Source organism: Scyliorhinus torazame, chromosome 2, assembly GCF_047496885.1.
Source record: "Scyliorhinus torazame isolate Kashiwa2021f chromosome 2, sScyTor2.1, whole genome shotgun sequence".
Taxonomy (NCBI): Eukaryota; Metazoa; Chordata; class Chondrichthyes; order Carcharhiniformes; family Scyliorhinidae; genus Scyliorhinus; species Scyliorhinus torazame.
In genome coordinates, this window is record NC_092708.1 from 262,007,519 (window position 1) to 262,033,618 (window position 26,100).

General features: G+C 52.8%; 1 protein-coding gene across 2 annotated transcripts in view; it reads right to left on the minus strand.

The window, feature by feature from the left end:
- LOC140398093 (regulator of microtubule dynamics protein 3-like) overlaps positions 1-26,100 on the minus strand; it is a 583,369-nt gene that overhangs the window by 72,163 nt on the left and 485,106 nt on the right. The gene's annotated exons all lie outside the window — the stretch shown is intronic.

Below are 26,100 nucleotides of genomic sequence, written 5' to 3' on the forward strand. Positions count from 1 at the left end.
GTGAACCTGTTTTGTCCTTTGTTCATCTCGTAAGTAAGGGCACTTGGGTAAAACTTTTGACTAAGAAAGCTGGTTGAATGTATCAGAGGTTTTACAGGTACAACACTGTCCAACGTTAATTGGCCCCATGTGCTTCACGCTGTTAATGAAGGCTCGCCAGCCGATTCACCGGGACTGCGCTCACCAGTCACCCGCTAACAAGCTCGAGCAGCATTTCAACACCACTTGCACAGCCAAATCCACTCAGCTCGCAGCCATGGTGCTGAGACGACTGGCCCCAAAGTTTGGAGACGTGGACCTCGGGAGGCTCCTAGATGCGGTGGAGGCCAGAAGGGATCTCTTGTTCCCTCGAGGGTCCTGGAGGGTGACCCACAGGGCAGTCAGTGCCGCCTGGGACGGAGTGGCAGCTGCCGTCAGCTCAGGAAACGTGACCAGGAAGACTGGCCTCCAGTGCCACAAGAAGGTCAACGACCTACACCGGGCAGCACAACCCCCCCCCCCCGCCCCCCCACCGGAGACCTCTCCACCCCCATGCGAGTATCCACCCTCCAACCATGCATGGGGCCCCCAGCCCTTCCTTCACCCTCCTCTCCCTTTCACCCTCCTTCACCATCCCCACCATTGTGAACCATGGGTGTGGCTAAAAGTGCTCTCCCTGTATCTCCACAGGAGAAGCTCTCCCACAATCTCTCCTGGGAGAGGGCCCAGATTGGGGGAGGGTGCCGGACATAAGCATCCTCACGACCTTCGAGGAATGGGCCCTGGAGGTGCCGGACATAAGCATCCTCATGACCTTCGAGGAATGGTCCCTGGAGATGACTGGTGTGGTCAGGGACAGAGCAGTCACCATTGCGGAGGTTGGCCCCACTCGGAGGACCTGTCACACGCAAGTTGTTTTTGATATACACACTGACCCATCCCTCCCACTGCCCACATGTCCATTCTCCCGCAGGTCCTCCAGCCAACGGCGCCAGCCCATCCGGGGTGGCCCCCTCCCCTGCCTCCCATGAGGCCACCTTGGAGGAGAGCTCTGAGCATGCCACAATCGATACATCACAGCTGTCATCCCCACCCTCCACCAGAGTAGAGACCCACACCTCGGTAGGCAACATTAGTGTTCAGGCTTCTGGGGCACAATCTGGTGAGCTGATGTACATCAATGGAGGCAGTAATGCCAAGACAAGACAGTAGTCAGAGATCTGCTGGATCCCAGGACCTAGCTGGGTCCCAGCCAGATGCTGAGGCTATGGACCAGGATATCCAAGAGATGAAAGAAACGTTAGAAAGCGGCCGGGACATTCAGGGGAGATGTCAGCGACATTCCAGCTGTCAATAGCCAAATGGAGGAGTCCCAGAGGCTACGGGTGCAGAAGATGTCACCGGCAATGCATGGCACCGAGGCCAACACTGCTAGGGTGGCGACCACAGTGGACAGCCTGGTACACAACGTCAGCAGCATTAGTGAAGGTATCCAAGGTGTGGCGCAGTCGGGGATGGCCATGGCTGAGGCACTCACTGGGGGACGTAACCCAGTACCAGGTTGACCTTGATGAGATGCTGCGGGACTTGTCCTGTTCTCAGATGGGAATGGCTGAGGCCCTGCAGGGCATATCCCAGTCTCAGGTGGGCACTGCAGAGCATGGCCCAATCACTGAGGAGCATAGCCGGGGGCGTTGACACCAGGGTGCAGACATTGAGAGCCGCCAACGATGGCAGAGCCAGGTGACGCAGGGGCAGTCAGGACTCGAACCAGCTCCCCTCTGTCCCAAGGTGAACCCCAGGGACCTATGGGCACTGAGCGGGAGGAGAGAGTGCTGGGTGCCAACACGGATCCGTCCCATGGAGTGAGGATGGTGGCCATCAGCTCCCCAGAGTACCACCCCTCTGATGAGGCTGCTTCTCGCAGTCAGCACACGGGATAGGGTGCCGCCAACAAGTGCACCAGGGCCCTCCACCCCCAGAGGACCCCGCCAGGGGCATCGAAGGCCATGGGACGTGGTAAGCAGCTGACTGCCTCCATCTCTGATGTGCATCCAGGGGACACACCTAGACATAGCGGTAGAGCTAGGAAGGTCAAGCACGTTGAGGATCATTGAGGGCACTGGGGGAATGGGTGGGGGAGGGGTGGGTAGGTAGGGGGTGAAGGATGGTGAGGAGAGTGGGTGGCACCATAGGGAGAGTGGGGCATTGTTGGACACCTGTGAAACATTACAAATCCTTCATCACAACCAGTATGATGCTTCTGTCAACTTCTCAACCCTTGGCACATCTCTTCAGGCAACACCCCCCACCCCTCCGCCGTCACAGTCCCAGCACCCTGGAGTGATGTAACACATGCCCTGGGAAGATGGGAAATGGGGGGCTGTGGAAGGTAGCGATGACGGACCAGGCCACGTCCTAAGTGAAATGGGTGTGTATGAAAGCCTCCCTGGCCCTCCGGGCTTGCCGGACCCTCGCCGCTGCCGCCGGTCCTGCAGCCTTCGGCGGGTCCTCTGGCTCATCCCCATGATCGTCCTGCAACATCTGCTAGTCCAGTGCCTCCTGATCATCCTCATTCTCCTTCTCGGAGGTAGCCACATGTTCCTAATCCCCCACCACAAACACCTCTGCTGCTGTGTCAGGGTGCGGAGTACACAGCAGACCACCACAAAGTGGGCGACCAGAGGCCGCAGCAGTCGGTGGGGGTTATGGGTGGTCGGTGGGGCAGATGGGGAGACAAAGGTTTCTCCTGGAACTGGTACACACGATCCAGGGATTGGCAGGGTGGAGCCGCACACGGTTGCCCCAGCAGCGACCCACCCCAACCGAGGGTGTCCCCCCTCCCCCGCTGAGCGTTGGGGGGGCGGCAAGCCTAGCGCCCCCGAGCTCTTTGCATGTGAGCAAAGATGGCTACTCACCTCCTTGGCTCCCCGCAGAAGCCCTTCTGACTGGTTCACGTTTTTAAAAAGGAGTACTAATCGACGCCAGGGTGACCATTTGCTGGGAAGGCTGAATGGTGGGAGCCTATTGGATATGGGGTGGCTCCCATTAATTGGTGTGGAAATAGGGCTTAGGTGGTGATAACTGGCTTCTCGCCACGCTACGGCGGGTTCGCCTACGGGAGCGGGCCGATTGCATCGCAAACCGTTTGGCGCTTGGCACAGTTCTCGTTTTCGGCCTCTCCCCTATTCACCGGCCATATAGCGCTCTCGCTTGAGCAACCTCGGAATACAGTATCAGATTAGTGTACCACTAATCTTTGTGTAATTGGCAGACTTGGATAAATGCACTCGCCCCGCAGGGGTGAGACGGTGGCACAATGGTTAGCACTGCTGTCTCACAGCTCTAGGGACATGGGTTCAATTCCAGTCTCGGGTGACTGTGTGGAGTTTGTACTTTCTCCCAGTGTCTGCATGGGTTTCTGCCGGGTACTCCGGTTTCCACCCACAGCCCAAAGATGTGCAGGTTAGGTGGATTGGCCTTGCTTAATTTTCCCCTTAGTGTCCAAAAGGCTAGGTTGGGTTACTGGGTTTACTGGGATAGGGTGGAGGCGTGGGCTGAAGTAGAGTGCTCTTTACAAGGGCTGATGCAAACGTGATGGGCCAAATGGCCTCCTTCTGCACTGTTAAATTCTGTGTAAATTACTTTGCTATCTAAATCATTAATAAATACCATACACTGAATAATTCAAGGGCAGCACAAATCTTTGTGGAACATGTTGAGTCATTTCCTTCCAATTAGAGTACATCCCTACTTTTCATATTGGATAATTGTAAAACATAACGGGCTGAATTCTCAACGCCCCGACACCGAAATCGCGGATGGCGCAGGGGTGGAGAATCCAGTTTCCCACTTGAAATCGGGACCGGCGCCAGTTCCCCGATTCTCCTGGCCCCGAAAAGCGCCGCATATCGCCTACCTGCGGCCATTACTGGAGGCCCGCCCCGTCATTCTCCACTCCAGATGCCGTGGATCTAACATGGTCTGCCGGTCGGGATACTAGCGTGGTGGCTGCAGACTCAGTCTGCGGCCGCCATGGTCAGGGGCGGCCCGATCGGAGGGCAGGGGGGGCCTTATACGGCACCACTTTAATTTTGGGCGGGCAGTCAGGGTCGGGCGTGATTCACATCAGCCCTGGAGGCACCACCCGGTGCGTTTCCTGCTGGGCCTGGAGGCACCACCTGGTGCGATACCCGCAGGGCCTGGAGGCACCACCCAGTGCGATTCCCATCGGCCCTGGAGGCACCACCCGGTGCGATTCCCGCCGGGCCTGGAGGCACCACCCGGTGCGATTCCCACCGGGCCTGGAGGCACCACCCGGTACGATTCCCGCCGGCCCTGGAGGCACCACCCGGTGTGATTCTCATCGGCCCTGGAGGCACCACCCGGTGCGATTCCCATCGGCCTTGGAGGCACCACCCGGTGCGATTCCCATCGGCCCTGGAGGCACCACCCGGTGCGATTCCCATCGGCCCTGGAGGCACCACCCGGTACGATTCCCGCCGGCCCTGGAGGCACCACCCGGTGTGATTCTCATCGGCCCTGGAGGCACCACCCGGTGCGATTCCCATCGGCCTTGGAGGCACCACCCGGTGCGATTCCCGCCGGGCCTGGAGGCACCACCCGGTACGATTCCCGCTGGGCCTGGAGGCACCACCCGGTGCGATTCCCATCGGCCCTGGAGGCACCACCCGGTGCGATTCCCATCGGCCTTGGAGGCACCACCCGGTGCGATTCCCGCCGGGCCTGGAGGCACCACCCGGTGCGATTCCTGCTGGGCCTGGAGGCACCACCCGGTGCGATTCTCATCGGCCCTGGAGGCACCACCCGGTGCGATTCCCGCCGGGCCTGGAGGCACCACCCGGTGCGATTCCCATTGGCCCTGGAGGCACCACCCGGTGCGATTCCTGCTGGGCCAGGAGGCACCACCCGGTGCGATTCCTGCTGGGCCTGGAGGCACCACCCGGTGCGATTCCCATTGGGCCTGGAGGCACCACCCGGTGCGATTCCCATCGGCCTTGGAGGCACTGCCCGGTGCGATTCCCGCCGGGCCTGGAGGCACCACCCGTTGCGATTCCCATCGGCCCTGGAGGCACCACCCGGTGCGATTCCTGCTGGGCCTGGAGGCACCACCCGGTGCGATTCCTGCTGGGCCTGGAGGCACCACCCGGTGCGATTCCCATCAGCCCTGGAGGCACCACCCGGTGCGATTCCCGCCGGGCCTGGAGGCACCACCCGGTGCGATTCCCGCCGGACCTGGAGGCACCACCCTGTGCGACTCCCACTGGGCCTGGAGGCACCACCCGGTGCAATTCCCGCCGGGCCTGGAAGCACCACCCGGTGCGATTCCCATCGGCCCTGGAGGCACCACCCGGTGTGATTCTCATCGGCCCTGGAGGCACCACCCGGTGCGATTCATGTCGGCCTTGGAGGCACCACCCGGTGCGATTCCCGCCGGCCCTGGAGGCACCACCCGGTGCGATTCCCGCCGGGCCTGGAGGCACCACCCGGTGCGATTCCCATCGGCCCTGGAGGCACCACCCGGTGCGATTCCTGCCGGGCCTGGAGGCACCACCCGGTGCGATTCCCATCGGCCTTGGAGGCACCACCCGGTGCGATTCCCGCCGGGCCTGGAGGCACCACCCGGTTCGATTCCCGCCGGCCCTGGAGGCACCACCCGGTGCGATTCCCATCGGCCCTGGAGGCACCAACCAGTGCGATTCCCGCCGAGCCTGGAGGCACCACCCGGTGCAATTCCCGCCGGGACTGGAAGCACCACCCGGTACGATTCCCATCGGCCCTGGAGGCACCACCCGGAGCGATTCCCATCGGCCCTGGAGGCACCACCCGGTGCAATTCCCATCGGCCTTGGAGGCACCACCCGGTGCGATTCCCATCAGCCCTGGAGGCACCACCCGGTGCGATTCCCGCCGGCCCTGGAGGCACCACCCGGTGCGATTCCCATCGGCCCTGGAGGCACCACCCGGTGCGATTCCCGCCGGACCTGGAGGCACCACCCGGTGCGATTCCCGCCGGCCCTGGAGGCACCACCCGGTGCGATTCCCATCGGCCCTGGAGGCACCAACCAGTGCGATTCCCACCGAGCCTGGAGGCACCACCCGGTGCAATTCCCGCCGGGACTGGAAGCACCACCCGGTACGATTCCCATCGGCCCTGGAGGCACCACCCGGAGCGATTCCCATCGGCCCTGGAGGCACCACCCGGTGCAATTCCCATCGGCCTTGGAGGCACCACCCGGTGCGATTCCCATCAGCCCTGGAGGCACCACCCGGTGCGATTCCCATCGGCCCTGGAGGCACCACCCGGTGCGATTCCCGCCGGCCCTGGAGGCACCACCCGGTGCGATTCCCATCGGCCCTGGAGGCACCACCCGGTGCGATTCCCGCCGGCCCTGGAGGCACCACCCGGTGCGATTCCCATCAGCCCTGGAGGCACCACCCGGTGCGATTCCCATCGGCCCTGGAGGCACCACCCGGTGCGATTCCCGCCGGCCCTGGAGGCACCACCCGGTGCGATTCCCATCGGCCCTGGAGGCACCACCCGGTGCGATTCCCATCAGCCCTGGAGGCACCACCCGGTGCGATTCCCATCAGCCCTGGAGGCACCACCCGGTGCGATTCCCATCGGCCCTGGAGGCACCACCCGGTGCGATTCCCATCGGCCCTGGAGGCACCACCCGGTGTGATTCTCATCGGCCCTGGAGGCACCACCCGGTGCGATTCTAGCCGGCCCTGGAGGCACCACCCGGTGCGATTCATGTCGGCCCTGGAGGCACCACCCGGTGCGATTCCTGCTGGGCCAGGAGGCACCACCCGGTGCGATTCATGTCGGCCCTGGAGGCACCACATGGTGCGATTCCCGCCGGACCTGGAGGCACCACCCGGACCGCGATTTTCAGGGACGTAGAAAAAGCTTTTTCTCCCCACGTGAAAAATGCCATGCCTGAGGCACAAAGTGTCTGATTTGCCACCCTCGGGGGTCAGCAGAGCACTTGAATGGCTCTACAGCACTTGTTCTTATTCAAGCCAGGAGGATGGCAGCGGGAAGCCAGTTTTCTCGATTAATCATAGGAGACCCTCTCCGATATGCTGAATGCCGTGGAGGAGAGATGGTTAACAATACACCCACGGGTTGGCAGGAAACCCTCCAGTAAGGCACGACCTCACCTGGATGACGGTGGTAGCACTGGTCAGTGCCATCAACCTCACCAAGAGCATGGGGGTGCAATATCACAAGAAGATGAATGACATACTCCTTTGTGCCAGGGTAAGTACTCCCCGACTCATCTCTGCCTTTCATTCTACCATCATCCCTCGGAACAGCACCTCGATCCCACATGCTGCCACCTCGCAGGGCCACAGCACCCGACCTCCCATAAGCTTTCTCACACACCCCGGCACTCCTCATCTGAATGCCTCCCTGCTTAAACGCAGTGCCGTCAAATGTCAGGCAATGTCAACATCTGTCTCGCCAGGCGGCCACCTCATTTGTGTTTCTGCAGGGGAAGCTTGTCCACAACTGCCGCGAGTCAGAGTAGATGGGCGGTGGGATGCCTGAGCTGAAAATCCGTTCGAGGAGAGAGCTCTGGAGCTCGCAAGGGAGGAGCAGGAGTGGGCCTGTGCTGAGAGCAATATGGGCCTGCGAGAGAAAAATGAGAAGCCATTGCACATTCATCCAGCTGAACAATCTCAAGCGAGGTCTATATATTCCAAACCTTTTCCCTGGCTATGAACAAATACCATGTTCTTTGCCTTTTAGGAACATTACCCAAACAGCTTGGCCCATCCACCAGCAGTGTCTCACTGCCCATCCTTGAGATGACCTCATAGAAGATCTCGTAGGAGGACACAGATGAGGCGTCACAGCTACAACCTGCATCATCTACCGCCACAGATACACACACCTCGGTGGGTGAACTTAGCAAGCAGACCTCTGGGTCACTTTCTGGTAAGCACCACACTGCATCTGATGCACATCAGGTGGAGGCAGGAACACCCCAGGGATCGGAGATATGGGGATCTGCTGGATCCCAGGACGCAGCTGTGATTCAGCCAGGTGCCATACCAATGGACACACTCATTACTCAATTGTTTGGGGATGCAAAAACAGAGCTGGGAATATCAGGAATACCAGGAAGGGGTGTCAGCAACATTCCTCGGATTGCAAGGCTGAATGGAGGAGTCTCATATACTTCTGTCACAGGAGATGGTGCCGGCAATGTGTGGCACCCAGGCCAACACTGCAGTGAAAAGCCTGGGCTAAGAGGTCAGATCCGTGAAGAGAGAACGCCGAAGTATTGGTACGTTCCTGAGGATCATGGCTGAGGACTTCAACTGTATGGTTCAGACAATGGTGGGCCTCCAAGACTGGCAGCACCAGATGACACTGAGGCTTCTTGAGCTCACTCCTGCTGCTCCTCCATCCCATGGAGTAGCCCAGGGCCCAACCAGCACCCGGTGGGAGGAGGATCCACTGAAGCACAGCCCGGGCCTTCCATCCAGGAAACCGGGGAGCGGCCAGCCTATCCAGGGACCCGGGTTCAATTCCAGCCTCGGGTGACTGTCTTGTGTGGAGTTTGCACGTTCGCCCCGTGCCTGTTTGGGTTTTCTCCGGGCGCTCCGGTTTCCTCCCAGGTCCAAAGATGTGCAGGTTAGGTGGATTGGCCATGCTAAATTGCCCCTTAGTGTCCAAAGGTTAAGTGGGGTTACTGGGTTATGGGGATAGGATGGAGGTGTGAGTTTAGGTAGGGTGCTCTTTCCAAGGGCCGGTGTACACTCGATGTGCCTAGTTGTCTCCTTCTGCACTGTAAATTCTATGATTCTATATGAATCCTGAGACCAGCGCAACTCACGCAAGTGTAAGGAATTCTAGCGGCACAGCATGGGCACAGGTGAAGTTAGGCACTAACAGTTGGGTGTATTGTCACTTGTAACATTTTGATGTGTCACTGAATTAAATATTATTGTTGGTCACTACAGAATCTATAGCACAGTGGTAAGCGCTGTTGCTTCACAGCGCCAGGGTCCCAGGTTCCATTCCCAGCTTGGATCTGCACATTCTCCCTGTGTCTACGTGGATTTCCTCCAGGTGTTCCGGTTTCCTCCCACAAGTCCTGAAAGACATCCTGTCAGGTGATTTGGACATTTTGAATTCTCCCTCTGTGTACCTGAGCAGGTGCCGGAGTGTGGCGACTAGGGGATTTTCACAGTAACTTCATTGCAGTGTTAATGGAAGCATACTTGTGACAATAAAGATTATTATTATTATTATAACCCTCCTCCCAGTGGCATGCCACTTCTCCCCATCAGGACAGTTTTTTTCACTGAGGCTCCATACCCGCCAGATGGTTAGGCCCTCTCAGTGTGGGTGTTTAATAGGGCTCAGGCATGATTCAGTGAACACTGGACCCTCGGCATTAATCCCCCCTCTACAGCAAAGGGACAAAGGAATGTAGCGCGTAACCTGACTGAGACGTGAACCGTGGAGTCAGCATGCTGGCCAGACATGAGCAGTACCTGAGGAGCATCACAGGCCATTGTTCACTGTTAGTCGCCATCAACTCCTGCAGTGAACGGGCAGCAGGCAATTGCCTGCTCCAGCACCCTGATGTTCTATACCTTGGCCACCTTCATCCACTGGTTACTGAGGGGGTCACGACGCCTCTGGAGGTCACGCTGTCGGACAGAGAGCTAGTCCTCCTCCATGATGCGGAGACGATGAGGGTGCACCCTAACCTGGCCTCCATTCTCTGGATCCTCAGCGGGCTTTTCTTTGATGCCCTCGCCTGAGGACACGTGCCACTCCTCGAGGTCATCCTAAGGAATCTCATTGCCTTGCTACATTATCATATTGTGTGAACACAGCAGACCATGACAATGCGGAAGACCCTCTGAGGGTTGTATTATAGGGCCCGACTGGACCTGTCAAGGCAACTGTACTGCATCTTCAACAGGCCGATGCACTGCTCGATGACAGCTTATGTCGCACTTTGTGTCTCATTGCACCTGACCTCCGCTGCAGTTTGTGACCTCCACACTGGAGTCTTCAGCCACGATCTGAGGGGCTATCCCTTGTCCCAAGGAGCCATTCCTGCAGCCTGAGGTGTCCCTCAATGATTCCATGGATCTGCAACTGGCCGAGGATGTAGCTGTCATGCACGCCCGTGCATGAAGCGCATCAGGTCATTGCACACCAGCTGGACATTAAGGGAGTTGAACTCTTCCTGGTTGATGAAGTGGACTTCCTGGTGCCAGGTGGCACGGAGAGTAACATGGGTGCAGTTGATCGCACCCTACACCTGTGGCAGACCAGCTATATGTACCTGGTCCTGGTCAAAGTGGGTATAGTTGATACCCTTAGCATACAGTACATCGTTCATCTCAGGAATGCACTTATGGGTGGATGCCTGTGATATTCCTCAAAGGTTCCTCTAAGAGACCAGGAAGGACCCTGTGTCGTAGAGGTTTATGGCTGCTGTGACCTTGATGGCCACAGTTGCTGGTGTCCTCTACCACCACATGACACCAAGGACGTACCAGAGGTGCTGCAAGAAGTCCTCGTGAGGCGGAGTCTTCGATGGAAGATGGTGTCCGCCTGCTTCATGAAGGAGACAGGAGTCCTGTAGACCCTTGGTCTCCATTGGTGCATTCGTGCCCACTGCATGGCTTGGCCCCTGAGCCTGCCATGCTGTCCCTGATCTCGTTTTGCAGGGTCTTCCCTCGGAGTTGCTGCACATTGCTGCTGCAGTCTGTGCTCCTCCATCGCTGTTATTAGTAGGATGGTCAGCTGCACAGGTTCCATGTTGATATTGATCTGAATACTGCAAGGGGTCAATCAGGTTGGTGTCGCAGCTGCTGACCATCATTATCCCCGCTGACCCACTGGCCTTCAGGACCGAGAAGCAGACAGTTTGAGACCATAACCGACCGGGACCAGTAACTCACTGCTCAGGTACACTCCCATCTCCAACACAGGACTGGACTGGCCTATGCCCTTGCTCACTTAGACTCACCTTCCTGCCTGGTTCTCCCATCCCTTAGCTCCCCCACCCCCCTCTCCCCCCCACAACCCCCCCTTCCTCCCTCCCAGGTGGGCACCGCGTTGTTTTCTCTTTCGGGGTTTCATCCACTCAGCCTATTAGGCCCGGCTCCTTGACTCTCATAACCATCACCACCCCCCTCCCCATGTACCCTGCAGCTGCCCCCATCCCAAACCTGCACAGCGCAGGCAGCACACGTGCACAGTGCAGACAGCAGACTTGCACAGCGCAGAAAACAGACATGCACAGCACAGCCAGTAGACATGCACAGCACAGACAGCAGACTTGCTCAGCACAGATAGCAGACTTGCACAGCACAGACTTGCACAGCACAGACTGCAGCCTTGCACAGCACAGACTGCAGACTTGCACAGCACAGACAGCAGACTTTCTTAGCATAGACAGCAGATGTGCACAGGCCTAAAAGCAGACTTCAGGACCACCGACACCAACCGTGACCCCCACCCCACCCCACAAATACAGCCTCATGGCCTCTCCAGCTGCCCTCCTTATTCTCTCAGCTCCCCCGGCCCCCAACCATCCTAAAAAAAAACAACCCCTCCCCCCAGGGCTCGTCTATGGCCTCTTAACCCTTGGATTGCCTGGCGCCCAATAGAGACATTGGTGCTCACCTCCTTCCTTCCTCTAGGAGGTCATGGTGCCTGGTTTCCGTTTATAAAAAGCTTCAGGAATTCACTAGTGTGTGGGAAGGTTCGCTGAGGGCTGACAATACAACGTTAACCCTGCTGATCACATGCTAATGGGTTTAAATTCAAATTAATCAGGTTCATATTAACCTGGGCGTGAACCTGATCACGTCATTGGGGAGGGCCCAGGGAGATCGTGTTCTGAAATCTCACAAATCCCAATTTTGGGCTCCCGTGATATTTACTGACCATGACGGGATTTGTGCCCGTGGCTAATGGGCCCGCTTTATCACATCCTTGGTGTCATATCCCTAGTGCTGCCTTTGGTTTCTTGGTACTTTATTGTATTTATTGAAAATACGTGTTTGAATGAATAATCAAAGTGCCACAGTGTTGAATTACTGGAATTGAGAAGGTGTGCACTTTTTTTCTCTTACCTTTAACTTAAAGGAACATGGTACATATGAAATATTTCACAATCTGAAAATGATATAGTGCTTTAATTGAAATCTCTTTCAGTAAGTTTTGGAAAGAGAGCTTTTGAAGATCAGATTAATGGAAAAGATTAGTCCCTTTCTATTGGTAAGTACTGTAGCGCAGAAAATCCTGGCATGAGTTCAAATTAAAATGAGACTTTATTAAAAAATGTTATAAACATAAAAACCAGAAGAATTAAAAATGAAGATGAAGAAGGAAGTCAGTTCATAAGGAATAGTGGAGATGCTCAATGAGTACAGAATGGCCTTCCCACCTGCAGACCAATTGAGGCCCTTAAGTAGCCATATCGGGGCCATTTAAGGGCTTCGTTTTTCCATTGTTGGTTTTCTACCGGCTGGTGGCAGAGGCTTCATTATGTGGGCCAACCGCAAATCTGCAGACGGTATAGTAGGGGGGGGCTCCCTCATTCTCAGACAATCCGCATTTGATCGAAGGATACAGCATTGTGAAGCAGGGGCATGGGCTGCAGGAAGCCATCCACTGCCCTTTACATCAAAGCCCCCTCAAATGGCACCTCCATTGGACCCACACCCTTTTACATCTCTGAGGTTTTCATTGACAATTCCGGGTGTAAGCCCCAGTGTAGTACTAGTCACAAGGCTATGCCCCTTTATTTTTAAAAATATTATTTTTAAACCTTCAACTGACTGGAAATTTTGCAATTTGAACTGAGACAGAGAAAACTGCTTGAAAACACAGAGCATTCCCAGGTGATCAAAGCACCCTCAGGAGACTGAGGAGAGAGACATTTCCTAGAATACAGGCACCCATCAAAACTTGTAACTATCGAAGGATTAAAAATGCAACTACTGGCTATTGAAACAATGACTGCAACAGGCAGATATACCCAAAGCCTCGGAAGGACACAATGGGTGAAGTATTTCAAGGCAAGGCATTCAAGTCACGAGAGAGAGATTGCAACTGACACATGCGGTGTCAAGAAAGTTTTCAGCAGAGGAAACAGACTGAAGGTTGCTCTCTCTCCCTTTTGGAATACGTATGTTTCCGTTTTGAGAAGACAACTCGACCAACTAGTGAACTGAGACCTCATAATAATTGCAATAAATTCAATATCTGACCATATCCAAGAAATCAATTAACCTAAATTGGCTGCAGCGTTTAAAATCTATCCCTCAAGGACAATCAAAGGACACTTAACCATATATTGTTTTACCTTTTTTTATTGGAATCGAACTTCCCTTATTTCTGATACCAGTGTGTGTGGGCCCAAATGACTGCATGAAGACCGAATGCTTGACGTTGAGTTTTTATTATTTTACTCAGATTTAGTGGTTAATAAAATTTCTCTTTCTGTGACTCAAGAAAACTTTGTCTGATTGGCTCCTTTTGCTCACAGTTTAAATAATGAAACACATTCTGATTTGGAAAAAGCATGGGCGCGATTCTCCGCTCCCGCGCCGGTTGGGAGAATCGCCTGGGTCGCCATATTTTCCCGCGACGCCAGTCCGACGCCCTCCCGCGATTCACCCAAGCGGCGAGAACGGTCCCGTCGAGTTCCGCGCGGCGCAGGCCGGAGAATCGCCCGAGACACCCAAAATGGCGATTCTCCGGCACCTCTCCTATTCTCAGGCCCGGATGGGCCGAGCGGCCTGCCCAAAACGGTGGGTTCCCCCCGGCACCATCCACACCTGGTCGCTGCCGGTGGGAACAGCGCGGGAACGCTGGGGGGGCGGCCTGCGGGGGGAGTGAGGGGGGATCCTGCACCGGGGAGGGCCTCAAATGGGGTCTGGCCTCAAATGGGGTCTGGCCCGCGATCGGTGCCCACCGATCGTCGGGCCGTCCTCTCTGAAGGAGGACCTCCTTTCTTCCGCAGCCCCGCAAGATCCGTCAGACATCTTGCGGGGCGGACCCGGAGAGGACGGCATGCGCGGGTGATGCCAGTTACGCAGCGCCGGCCGCGTCATGTATGCGGCGCCGCCTTTATGCGGCGCCATGGCCTGGCGTGCGTAAATGACGCGGCGCCGCTCCTAGCCCATTATCGGGCCCTGAACCGGTCGGGATAGGGGCCGTTTCGCGCCGTCGTGAACCTCGACGGCGTTCACGACGACGCGAACACTCTGCCTCCATTCCAGAGAATCCTGCCCCATATTCTTGTGAAAACAAAACTTAAACCTTTGTTGTGACCACCTGAGGAGGTTGAATACAGGGGAGCCAGTTCACCCCCTCTCACCTGGTCCTAATATACAGACACAGTCAGTATGAAACCAGTCGGCCAGCAGCTCTTAGGAGCAGGATATCTGCCCCACACCAGATGGTGTGATGAAATGTCTACATTGTAGCTGGGAGGTGGGACAGCAGAGCTCTTGATGCCAATTAGGCACTTTATTCTGTTGGGCCTCCCGGAAATTGGGTCGGCGAGGATGCCACCAGTTTTTGTTCCAGAGCAATCTCTGCCACCCACGTTAAATTAATTTCACACAGGAGTGTGATAGTGGGAACAAGAGGAGGGCATTGAGCAATTAGATAGGTTTACTACAGGAGTGGCACTGAAAAAAATGGATAGAATTCAATATCGAAGCACACTGGGCCCTGAGGGAAGTCAGAGAGGAAATAGCAAAGGCGTTCACCACATCCTTGGATTATGGAAATTATGCCAGAGGACAGGAGAGTTGCCAATGTAAAAACCCTGTCCGGAAGGAGATTAAACCAGATAACTATAGTCAGCTTTAAACGGCAGCACAAAAGCTTCTGGATACCATAATACAGAATAAAATTAGTACTCACTTTGAAGGACTGAGATTAACTAAGTGTAGCAGCTTGGTTTTGCAAAATACACACCATATCTGACAAAGGTAGTATAATATTTTGAGGAAATAACAGTATATTGATAAAGGAAACTGGATGTTGTATATTTGGCTTTCAGGAGGTGTTTGAAAAGATGCCAAATAGAAGGCTTGCTGATAAAATTGTGTGTTAAAGGGAATCTGGCAGCCTTGGAGAGGAAGTTGGTTAGAGGACATAAAACAGACAGTCGTAGTTAATGGCTGTTTTCAAATTGGAGGGATGTAAACAATGATTATCCCCAGGGGTCAGTATTGGGTTCATTAGGAGAAATTTGGATTATTTTCATTGCTTCATTGCAGAAAATAAGAGGCAATGACAAGGGTGGTCACAATAATAAGGCTTTTGATAAGGTGACTAGGCTGCCGGACAGTACCATGAGTTTTCAGAAACTCCCAAACCTGCTTGATTCTTCTCCAATGCTTCCTAACTCCTGTCCATTCCTGCTGGATGAGAAGATTTCTTCCCTGAAAATTTCTCTTAACTCACAGATTCGAGAACTGTTCACAAATCCTCATAATGCATTCCCAACTATCTCAGATTCCAGGACTTTGGACCTCCTTCTCCAATGCTCCAAATTCCAGGAGTCATGCTCTAGTGATCCCAGATCTCAGGATTTGTACCAGAGTTCTCAAAGCAGCCCTTATACAATGTTCCCAGAGCAACAAAGCTTTCCTCCCGGTACTCCCTAGCCCTGGGTTACAAAATTACTCCTTATCCCATTACCATCAGACACTCAGATCTTATTCTGTTAATATCAGACCCCATGGTCTCTTATCATTACTGCCTCTAATATTTTTTGTTACAGAATTGATAAAGGGGAGTCGGCAGACTTACTATAGCAGCAGATACCTGGGAACCCCACCACCTGGAGGTTCTGCTCCAAGTCACTCACCACCCTGACTTAGGAATATATCGCCGTTCCTTCACTTTCACTGGGGCAACATCTGGAACTCCCTCCCTAACAGCACAGTGGGTGTACGTATACCTCAAGGACTGCAGCAGTTCAAGAAGGCAACTCACCACCATCTTCTGAACGGCAACTAGGGATGGGCAATAAATGCTGGCCTAACCAGTGACGTCCACATCCCATAAATGGATTTTAAAAAATTTGGATTTTCAGAAGGCATTTGATAAAGTCCCTCACAGGAATTTGGTTAGCAAAATTAAAGCACATGGGATAGGAGGCAATATACTGACATGATTAAGGATTGGCTAACAGGCTGAAAATGGTCATTCTCGAGTTGCCAAGCTGTGGCTAGTGGGGTACCGCAAGGATCTGTACTTATGCCTCAGCTGTCCGCAATATATATCAATGATTTGGATGCGGGAACCAAATGTAATATTTCCAGGTTTGCAGATTACACAAAGCTAGGTGGGAATTTATGTTGTGAGGTATATACAAAGCGGTTACAGGTGGATTTGGACAATCTTGGTAAGTGGACAAGAACATGGCAGATGGAATATGTGGAAACATGTGGGAGGAACAGACCTGCAGAGTTTTTCTTAAATGGGAAGGTATTAGAAAATGTAGATGTACAAATGAACCTGGGTGCATAAGTCACTGATGGCTAACATGCAGGTTCAGCAGGCAATTAGGAAGGCTAATGGTATGTTGGTCTTTACCACCAGATGATTTAAGTGCAGTAGTGAGGTCTTGTTTCAATTGCATAGCGCCTTAGTTAGCCAGCACCTGTATGGTCCCCTTTCCTTAGAAAAGATATTGCCATAAAGAAAGTGCCAGACTTGTCCCCAGGATGACAGGACTGTCCTATGAAGAAAGATTGGGGAAATTGGCCAATCTTTTGAATTTCAAAGAATAAAAGTTGAGCGCAGCATTGTGACACAATAGTTAGCACTGTTGCCTCACAGCTCCAGGCAACCGGGTTCAATTCCAGCCTGAGGTGACTGCCCGTGTGGAGTTTGCACTTTCTCCCTGTGTCTGCGTGGGTTTTCTCTGGGTGCTCTGGTTTCCTCCCTCTGTCCAAAGATGTGCAGGTTAGGTGGATTGGTCATGCTGAATTGCCTCTTAGTGTCCAAAGGGTTAGGTGGGGTTACTGGGAAAGGGTGGAGGCGTGGGCTTAAGTATGGTGCTCTTTCCAAGGGTCGGTGCAGACACGATGGGCCGAATGGCCTCCTTCTGCACTGTAAATTCTATGATCTCATTGAAACATACAAAATATTTAAAGGAATAGATAGGGTAGATGCAGGTAAGATGTTTCCCTTGGTTGGAGAGTCTAGAACCAGGTGCACAGATAAGGGTGAACCCACTTAGGACTGGGATGAGGAAAAATTCCTTAATTCTTTGGGTTGTGAAGCTTTGGAATTGTCTACCCCAGAGGGCCATGGAAGCTCAGTCATTGAGTATGTTTGAAGTAGATTTCTAAATGCCAATGACGTGAAGGGATATGGGATAATGTGGGGGGAAAAGGCATTGAATTTGTTAGGATACCGGACGAGACCCACAAACAATTTTTCTTTTTTTTTTTAAATAATATTTTATTGAAAATTTTTGGTCAACCAACACAGTACATTGTGCATCCTTTACACAACATTATAACAATACAGATAATAATGACCTTTTTTATTTAAACAAGAACAAAAGAAAACAACAACAAATAAATAAATATTAAATAACAAAAATAAAAACTAGCCCTAATTGGCAACTGCCTTGTCTCAGGCCACACACCCCCCCCCCCCCCCCCCACCCCCCACCCCCCACCCCCCAAGTTCTGGGCTGCTGCTGCTGCCTTCTTTGTTTTCCCCTATCTATCTTTCCGCAAGATATTCGACGAACGGTTGCCACCGCCTTGTAAACCCTTGAGCCGACCCCCTTAGGACGAACTTAATCCGCTCTAACTTTATGAACCCCGCCATATCATTTATCCAGGTCTCCACCCCCGGGGGCTTGGCTTCTTTCCACATTAGCAATATTCTGCGCCGGGCTACTAGGGACGCAAAGGCCAAAACATCGGCCTCTTTCGCCTCCTGCACTCCCGGCTCTTGTGCAACCCCAAATATAGCCAACCCCCAGCTTGGTTCGACCCGGACTCCTACTACTTTCGAAAGCACCTTTGTCACCCCCATCCAAAACCCCTGTAGTGCCGGGCATGACCAAAACATATGGGTATGATTCGCTGGGCTTCTCGAGCACCTCGCACACCTATCCTCCACCCCAAAAAATTTACTGAGCCGTGTTCCAGTCATATGTGCCCTGTGTAATACCTTAAACTGAATCAGGCTTAGCCTGGCGCACGAGGACGACGAGTTTACCCTGTTTAGGGCATCTGCCCACATCCCCTCCTCAATCTCCTCCCCTAGCTCTTCTTCCCATTTCCCTTTTAGTTCGTCCATCATAGTCTCCCCTTCGTCTCTCATTTCCCTATATATATCCGACACCTTACCGTCCCCCACCCATTTCTTTGAGATGACTCTGTCCTGCACCTCTTGTGTCGGGAGCTGCGGGAATTCCCTCACCTGCTGCCTCGCAAAAGCCCTCAATTGCATGTACCTGAATGCATTCCCTTGGGGCAACCCATATTTCTCGGTCAGCGCTCCCAGACTCGCAAACTTCCCATCCACAAATAGATCTTTCAATTGCGTTATACCTGCTCTTTGCCACATTCCATATCCCCCATCCATTCCCCCCGGGGCAAACCTATGGTTGTTTCTTATCGGGGACCCCCCCAGTGCTCCGGTCTTTCCCCTATGTCGTCTCCACTGTCCCCAAATCTTCAGTGTAGCTACCACCACCGGACTCGTGGTATAGTTCCTTGGTGAGAACGGCAATGGGGCTGTCACCATAGCCTGCAGGCTGGTCCCCCTACAGGACGCCCTCTCTAATCTCTTCCACGCCGCTCCTTCCTCCTCTCCCATCCACTTACTCACCATTGAAATATTAGCGGCCCAATAATACTCACTTAGGCTCGGTAGTGCCAGCCCCCCCCTATCCCTACTACGCTGTAAGAATCCCTTCCTCACTCTCGGAGTCTTCCCGGCCCAAACAAAACCCATAATACTCTTTTCTATCCTTTTGAAAAAAGCCTTCGTGATCACCACCGGGAGACACTGAAACACAAAAAGGAATCTCGGGAGGACCACCATCTTAACTGCCTGCACCCTCCCTGCCATTGACAATGCTACCATGTCCCATCTCTTGAAATCTTCCTCCATCTGTTCCACCAACCGCGTCAAATTTAGCCTGTGCAATGTGCCCCAATTCTTAGCTATCTGGATCCCCAGGTAACGAAAGTCTCTTGTTACCTTCCTCAACGGTAGGTCTTCTATTTCTCTACTCTGCTCCCCTGGATGCACCACAAACAGCTCACTCTTTCCCATGTTCAATTTATACCCTGAAAAATCCCCAAACTCCCCAAGTATCCGCATTATTTCTGGCATCCCCTCCGCTGGATCCGCCACATATAGTAGCAGATCATCCGCATATAAAGATACCCGGTGTTCTTCTCCTCCCCTAAGTATTCCCCTCCATCCCTTGGAACCTCTCAGCGCTATCGCCAGGGGCTCAATCGCCAGTGCAAACAGTAATGGGGACAGAGGACATCCCTGCCTTGTCCCTCTGTGGAGCCGAAAATATGCCGATCCCCGTCCATTCGTGACCACACTCGCCACTGGGGCCCTATACAACAGCTGCACCCATCTAACATACCCCTCTCCGAACCCAAATCTCCTCAACACCTCCCACAGATAATCCCACTCCACTCTATCAAATGCTTTCTCGGCATCCATCGCCACTACTATCTCCGTTTCACCCTCTGGTGGGGCCATCATCATTACGCCTAACAACCTCCGTATGTTCGTGTTCAGCTGTCTCCCCTTCACAAACCCAGTTTGGTCCTCATGAACCACCCCCGGGACACATTCCTCTATTCTCATTGCCATTACCTTGGCCAAGACCTTGGCATCTACATTGAGGAGGGAGATTGGTCTGTAGGACCCGCATTGTAGCGGATCCTTTTCCTTCTTTAAAAGAAGCGATATCGTTGCTTCTGACATAGTCGGGGGCAGTTGTCCCCTTTCCTTTGCCTCGTTGAAGGTCCTCGTCAGTAGCGGGGCGAGCAAGTCCAAATATTTTCTGTAAAATTCAACTGGGAATCCGTCCGGTCCCGGGGCCTTTCCCGTCTGCATGTTCCTAATTCCTTTCACCACTTCTTCTACCGTGATCTGTGCTCCCAATCCCATCCTTTCCTGCTCTTCCACCTTGGGAATTTCCAGCCGATCCAAAAACTCCATCATTCTCTCCCTCCCATCCGGGGGTTGAGCTTCATACAATTTTTTATAAAATGTCTTGAACACTTCATTCACTCTCTCCGCTCCCCGCTCCGTCTCTCCATCTTCGTCTCTCACCCCCCCTATTTCCCTCGCTGCTCCCCTTTTCCTCAATTGGTGTGCCAGCAATCTGCTCGCCTTCTCTCCATATTCATACTGTACACCCTGCGCCTTCCTCCATTGTGCCTCTGCAGTGCCTGTGGTCAGCAAGTCAAATTCCACATGCAGTCTTTGCCTTTCCCTATACAGTCCCTCCTCCGGTGCTTCCGCATACTGTCTGTCCACCCTCAAAAGTTCTTGCAACAACCGCTCCCGTTCCTTACTCTCCTGCTTCCCTTTATGTGTCCTTATTGATATCAGCTCCCCCCTAACCACCGCCTTCAACGCCTCCCAGACCACTCCCACCTGAACCTCCCCATTGTCATTGAGTTCCAAGTACTTTTCAATGCATCCCCTCACCCTTAAGCACACCCCCTCATCCGCCATTAGTCCCATATCCATTCTCCAGGGTGGACGCCCTCTTGTTTCCTCCCCTATCTCCAAGTCTACCCAGTGTGGGGCATGATCCGAAATGGCTATAGCCGTATATTCCGTTCCCCTCACCCTCGGGATCAATGCCCTACCCAACACAAAAAAGTCTATGCGTGAATAGACTTTATGGACATAGGAGAAAAACGAGAACTCCTTACTCCTAGGTCTACTGAATCTCCACGGGTCCACCCCTCCCATCTGCTCCATAAAATCCTTAAGCACCTTGGCTGCTGCCGGCCTCCTACCAGTCCTGGACTTCGACCTATCCAGCCTTGGTTCCAACACCGTGTTAAAGTCTCCCCCCATTATCAGCTTTCCGGTCTCTAGGTCTGGGATGCGTCCTAGCATTCGCCTCATAAAATTGGCATCGTCCCAATTCGGGGCATACACGTTTACCAACACCACCATCTCTCCCTGTAATTTGCCACTCACCATCACGTATCTGCCCCCGTTATCCGCCACTATAGTCTTTGCCTCGAACATTACCCGCTTTCCCACTAATATAGCCACCCCCCTGTTTTTCGCATCCAGCCCCGAATGGAACACCTGCCCTACCCATCCTTTGCGCAACCTAACCTGATCTATCAGTTTCAGGTGCGTTTCCTGTAACATGACCACATCTGCTTTAAGTTTCTTAAGGTGTGCGAGTACTCGTGCCCTCTTTATCGGCCCGTTAAGCCCCCTCACGTTCCACGTGATCAGCCGAGTTGGGGGGCTTCCCCCCCTCCCCCCTTGCCGGTTAGCCATCATCTTTTTCCAGCTTCTCGCCCAGTTCCCACGCGGCTGTATTTCTCCCAGACGGTGCCCCCCCGCCCATCCTTTCCCGCACCCACTCCCCCCTTTCCCCAGCAGCAGCAACCCAGTAATTCCCCCCTCCCCCCCCCCCCCGCTAGACCCCCCGCTAGCGTAATTACTCCCCTCATGTTGCTCCCAGAAGTCAGCAAACTCTGGCTGACCTCGGCTTCCCCCCGTGATCACGGCTCGCCCCGTGCGGTGCCCCCTCCTTCCTGCTTCTCTATTCCCGCCATAATTATCATAGCGCGGGAACCAAGCCCGCGCCTCTCCCTCGGCCCCGCCTCCCATGGCCAACGCCCCATCTCCTCTCCCTCCCCACCTCCCCCCATCACCACCTGTGGGAGAAAGAAAAGTTACCATACCGCAGGATTAATCATACAATCCCTCTTCGCCCCGCCCCCCCCCCCCCCCCACTCGTCCCACCACTTTGTCCAAACGTTCATTTTCGTAGTCCAATCATTCCAATTTTTCTTCTACAATAAAAGTCCACGCTTCATCCGCCGTCTCAAAGTAGTGGTGCCTCCCTTGATATGTGACCCACAGTCTTGCCGGTTGCAGCATTCCAAACTTTATCTTTTTTTTGTGAAGTACCGCTTTGGCCCGATTAAAGCTCGCCCTCCTTCTCGCCACCTCCGCACTCCAATCTTGATAGACGCGGATCACCGCGTTCTCCCATTTACTACACCGAGTTTTCTTCGCCCATCTAAGGACCATTTCTCTATCCTTAAAACGGAGAAATCTCACCACTATGGCTCTGGGAGCTTCTCCTGCTCTCGGTCCTCGCACCATAACTCGGTATGCTCCCTCCACCTCCAACGGACCCGTCGGGGCCTCCACTCCCATTAACGAGTGCAGCATCGTGCTCACATATGCCCCGACGTCCGCCCCCTCCACACCTTCAGGAAGGCCAAGAATCCTCAAGTTGTTCCTCCTTGCGTTATTTTCCAGTGCCTCCAACCTCTCCACAGATCGTTTCTGGTGTGCCTCCTGTATCTCCGACTTCACCACCAGGCCCTGTATGTCGTTTTCATTCTCTGCTGCTTTCGCCTTCACGACCCGAAGCTCCTGCTCCTGGGTCTTTTGTTCCTCTTTCAGCCCTTCAATCGCCTGTAATATCGGGGCCAACAACTCTTTCTTCATTTCCTTTTTTATCTCCTCCACGCAGCGTTTCAAAAACTCTTGTTGTTCAGGGCCCCATATGAAACTGCCACCTTCCGACGCCATCTTGGTTTCTGCTTGCCTTCCTTGCCGTTGTTCCAAAGGATCCGCTGCAATCCGGCCACTTTCCTCTCCTTTTTCCATCCGTGTCCAGGGGGAACACCCTTCTGGTTTACCGCACGGTGTTTTCAGCCGTTAAAATTGCCGTTGGGGCTCCTATCAAGAGCCCAAAAGTCCGTTTCACAGGGAGCTGCCGAAACGTGCGACTCAGCTGGTCATCGCCGCACCCGGAAGTCCCACAAACAATTTTTCTATTCATAAAACTGAGGAAAGGATGCTTCCCCTCAGTTATCTTTTATGTTTAAACAAACTTTAATTTAAACACAGAATTGACCACATTATCAAACAATTAGCTTTACAATTATCAATATTTTATCCCAATGATATTAATAGTTACTACATTACAAAAACAGTTCTCTAAAACCTCTTTAGTGCTCCATTTGTAATGCTACTGTGGCATTTAGCAGGGTCTGTGGTCCGATGCCTACTCCAGTGCGATTTCAACGCTTCAGATCTCTTCATAAATGTGCAGAATCCTTACTTTATAACCCAACCAGCAAAATGATCATCGTTCAATAAAACATTGTGAACTGTCAGGTCTTCAAAATTTGTTCAGGTTTTTCCTTTAAGTCATTAAATTTTGAACATGCCGATTATTTTGTGTAAATGTTAAATTCTAACTACAATCCTGAAGGGGCTAGACATGGGGAGACAGTCTCAGGATAAGGGGCTGAACATTTAGGACCCAGAGGGTTGCGTATATTTAAGGTTGAGATAAACAGATGTATGGCCCCTCCAGGAATCCAGTGGTATGGGGATCAGGTGGAAAAATGGAATTGAGGTGGAAGATCAGCTGTGATCGTATTGAACAGCATAACTGAATCCCAGATGGACATTGTACCCGCCATGATATGCTCCATGAGGTAAGAGACAAATGGGCTGTTTTTAACATATCCTGGTGACTTCAGAGGTGTAAGGGAAAGAGCACAGTGGGCCTGATCCCACCCATGTTAATGTTTCTGGCACAATAAAGCATCAGCTAGCCAATTAATGATCGGCTAGCAGGACCACCGACTAATTAGTGCTGTGCCAGTGGGGTCCTCATCAATTGTGGGCTATGGTCCCTACGGTAGTGGGGTCAGGCCGTGAACTGGAAATAGGCAATCAATTTCAAGGGCTGCCAATTTTCAGGAGGGCATAGGAACAGTGGAACATAAGGCTTAGAAACCAGAGTAGGCCATTCGGCCCTTCAAGCTTGCTCCACCATTATTGTGGTCTCAATTTGACTTTGCCTCCTGACCCCATAACCCTCGACTCCCTTGTCTGTCAAAAATCTAACACTGCCATGAATAAATTCAATGACCCAGCCTCCACTGCTATTTGGGGAAGAGAATTCCACAGATTAATGACTCTCAGAGAAAATAAAATCTCATCTCTGCCTTAAAAGGGAGACCTTATTTTTAAACTGTGTCCACTAGTTTTGGTCGACCCACAAGAGAAAACATTCTCCAGGCATCCACCCAATCAAATCTCCTCAGGGACTTTTATGTTTCAATAAGATCACCTCTCTTTATTGTAAACTCAACCGATTCAACTTTTCTTCATTAGGTGAAGACATGTTCAGGGAGCAGTAACCTTTAATTGGCAGACTCATAATTAAGGCAAGGCAATTTGATTGCAGAAAATTAAGGAGTTGAGAACGTTTAGGGCAGAAAATATGTTGTCAATCTGGTGACTCTTGTACTAACTGTGCCTTAGACCCTGGTGGCCCAGATAACAAAGGAGGAAACATAATTTACTCATCAAGGGCACCACCACACTGGATCAGAGTGACCTACCCCATTGCAGTGGTTACCAGGAAAAATGGGGGAGGTAAAAGGCTGGACAGCCCTAACGTTTGATGATGACTCCCTGCATGACCTCCTACTTGCTGAGACCGATTGGCTGGAATATCTAATGCTGCAGGATGGGAGAGGAGGCCTACTTGCCAGAACAAACAAGCCTGGATGGAGGTGGCAGAGGTGGTCAGCTGCTATGGGATCATTTGGAGGACCTGTCTGCAGTGCTGCAAGAGGCTGTATGACTTTCTTGGTTCTGAAAAGGCAAGTGGAAAACCTTGTCCCTGATGTGGGAGCATATTTCTGAAGGGTTATTCGAGTTTCTCTAGCACCCACTGCGGTACCTCAGGGGCTGAGACTGGTCAGCAAGGCTCCTCCGTTTTGTCTTCAGAATACTGTACAGATTCATTATTTGAGGCGATGTCCACAACCAAGTTGCACATTCTGGGAGTGAAGTCCGTTGTAGCTCACAAATGCCCCTGACTAGCCCACTATGAGCCTTAATGGCCATTCCATCACTTCCTGAGCTTTGGAGAATACTGCTATGCAACTAAATCATCTGGCTCTGTTGACCTGTCTAACCTCATCTGTGGTGTAGGTGATGAAGTCACCCTCTCTTCTAAAATGTGCATCCGTCACTTCTTTGATGCAATGATATGCCGCAGCCTGCAAAATGCTCCAGCTGATGCCTGGCATGAACCTGTAGCATAAATGTTCAAGACCACGGTCGTCTTCAAAGCTGTAGGCATCAGACGTCCACCTACAAAACCTTATCTAATTACCCCTGCCAGCATCTCGGAATGTTTCCCAGGAGAGATTATTCTTTCTTTTTGTAAATTTAGAGTACCCAATTAGTTTTTTTTCCGAATTAAGGGGCAATTTAGCATGGCCAATCCACCTACCCTGCACATCTTTGGGTTGTGGGGGTGAGACCCATGCAGACATAGGGAAAATTTGCAAACTTCACACGGATGGTGACCTGGGGCCAGGATCAAACCCGGGTCCTTGGCACCATGCGGCAGCAGTGCTAACCACTGCGCCACCGTACCGCCCTCAGAAGAGATTATTCTGCAAAGACACTGGTGCTGTGACATCTGGAGGTAGTTCATCCTCTTTAAACTGTGCGTGCAGTGTAAGGTCTTCTCCTTGGTGACATTGGTCTCTGTCCTTTTGAGCAATACAAAGGTCCTCACACATAGTCAGCAGGCCATAGCTGTGCCTGGCAATTTGCCATCTTATCATTCCTTCTCCTGTCTTCCTTGAGCCTCCTCCAGATTGCACAATTTCCGTGAGGACATTGACCTCTGAACTGCCATTTGGAGCCTTCTGTTTCAGGGATCCTCCTTTTTCCAGGCTTCCTGATCTCTCACTCCCTTACATTTCCTTCTTTAAACTGGTGTACCTCACAAATATATCCAATGATCCACAGGTTAACATGCTTTCCTCC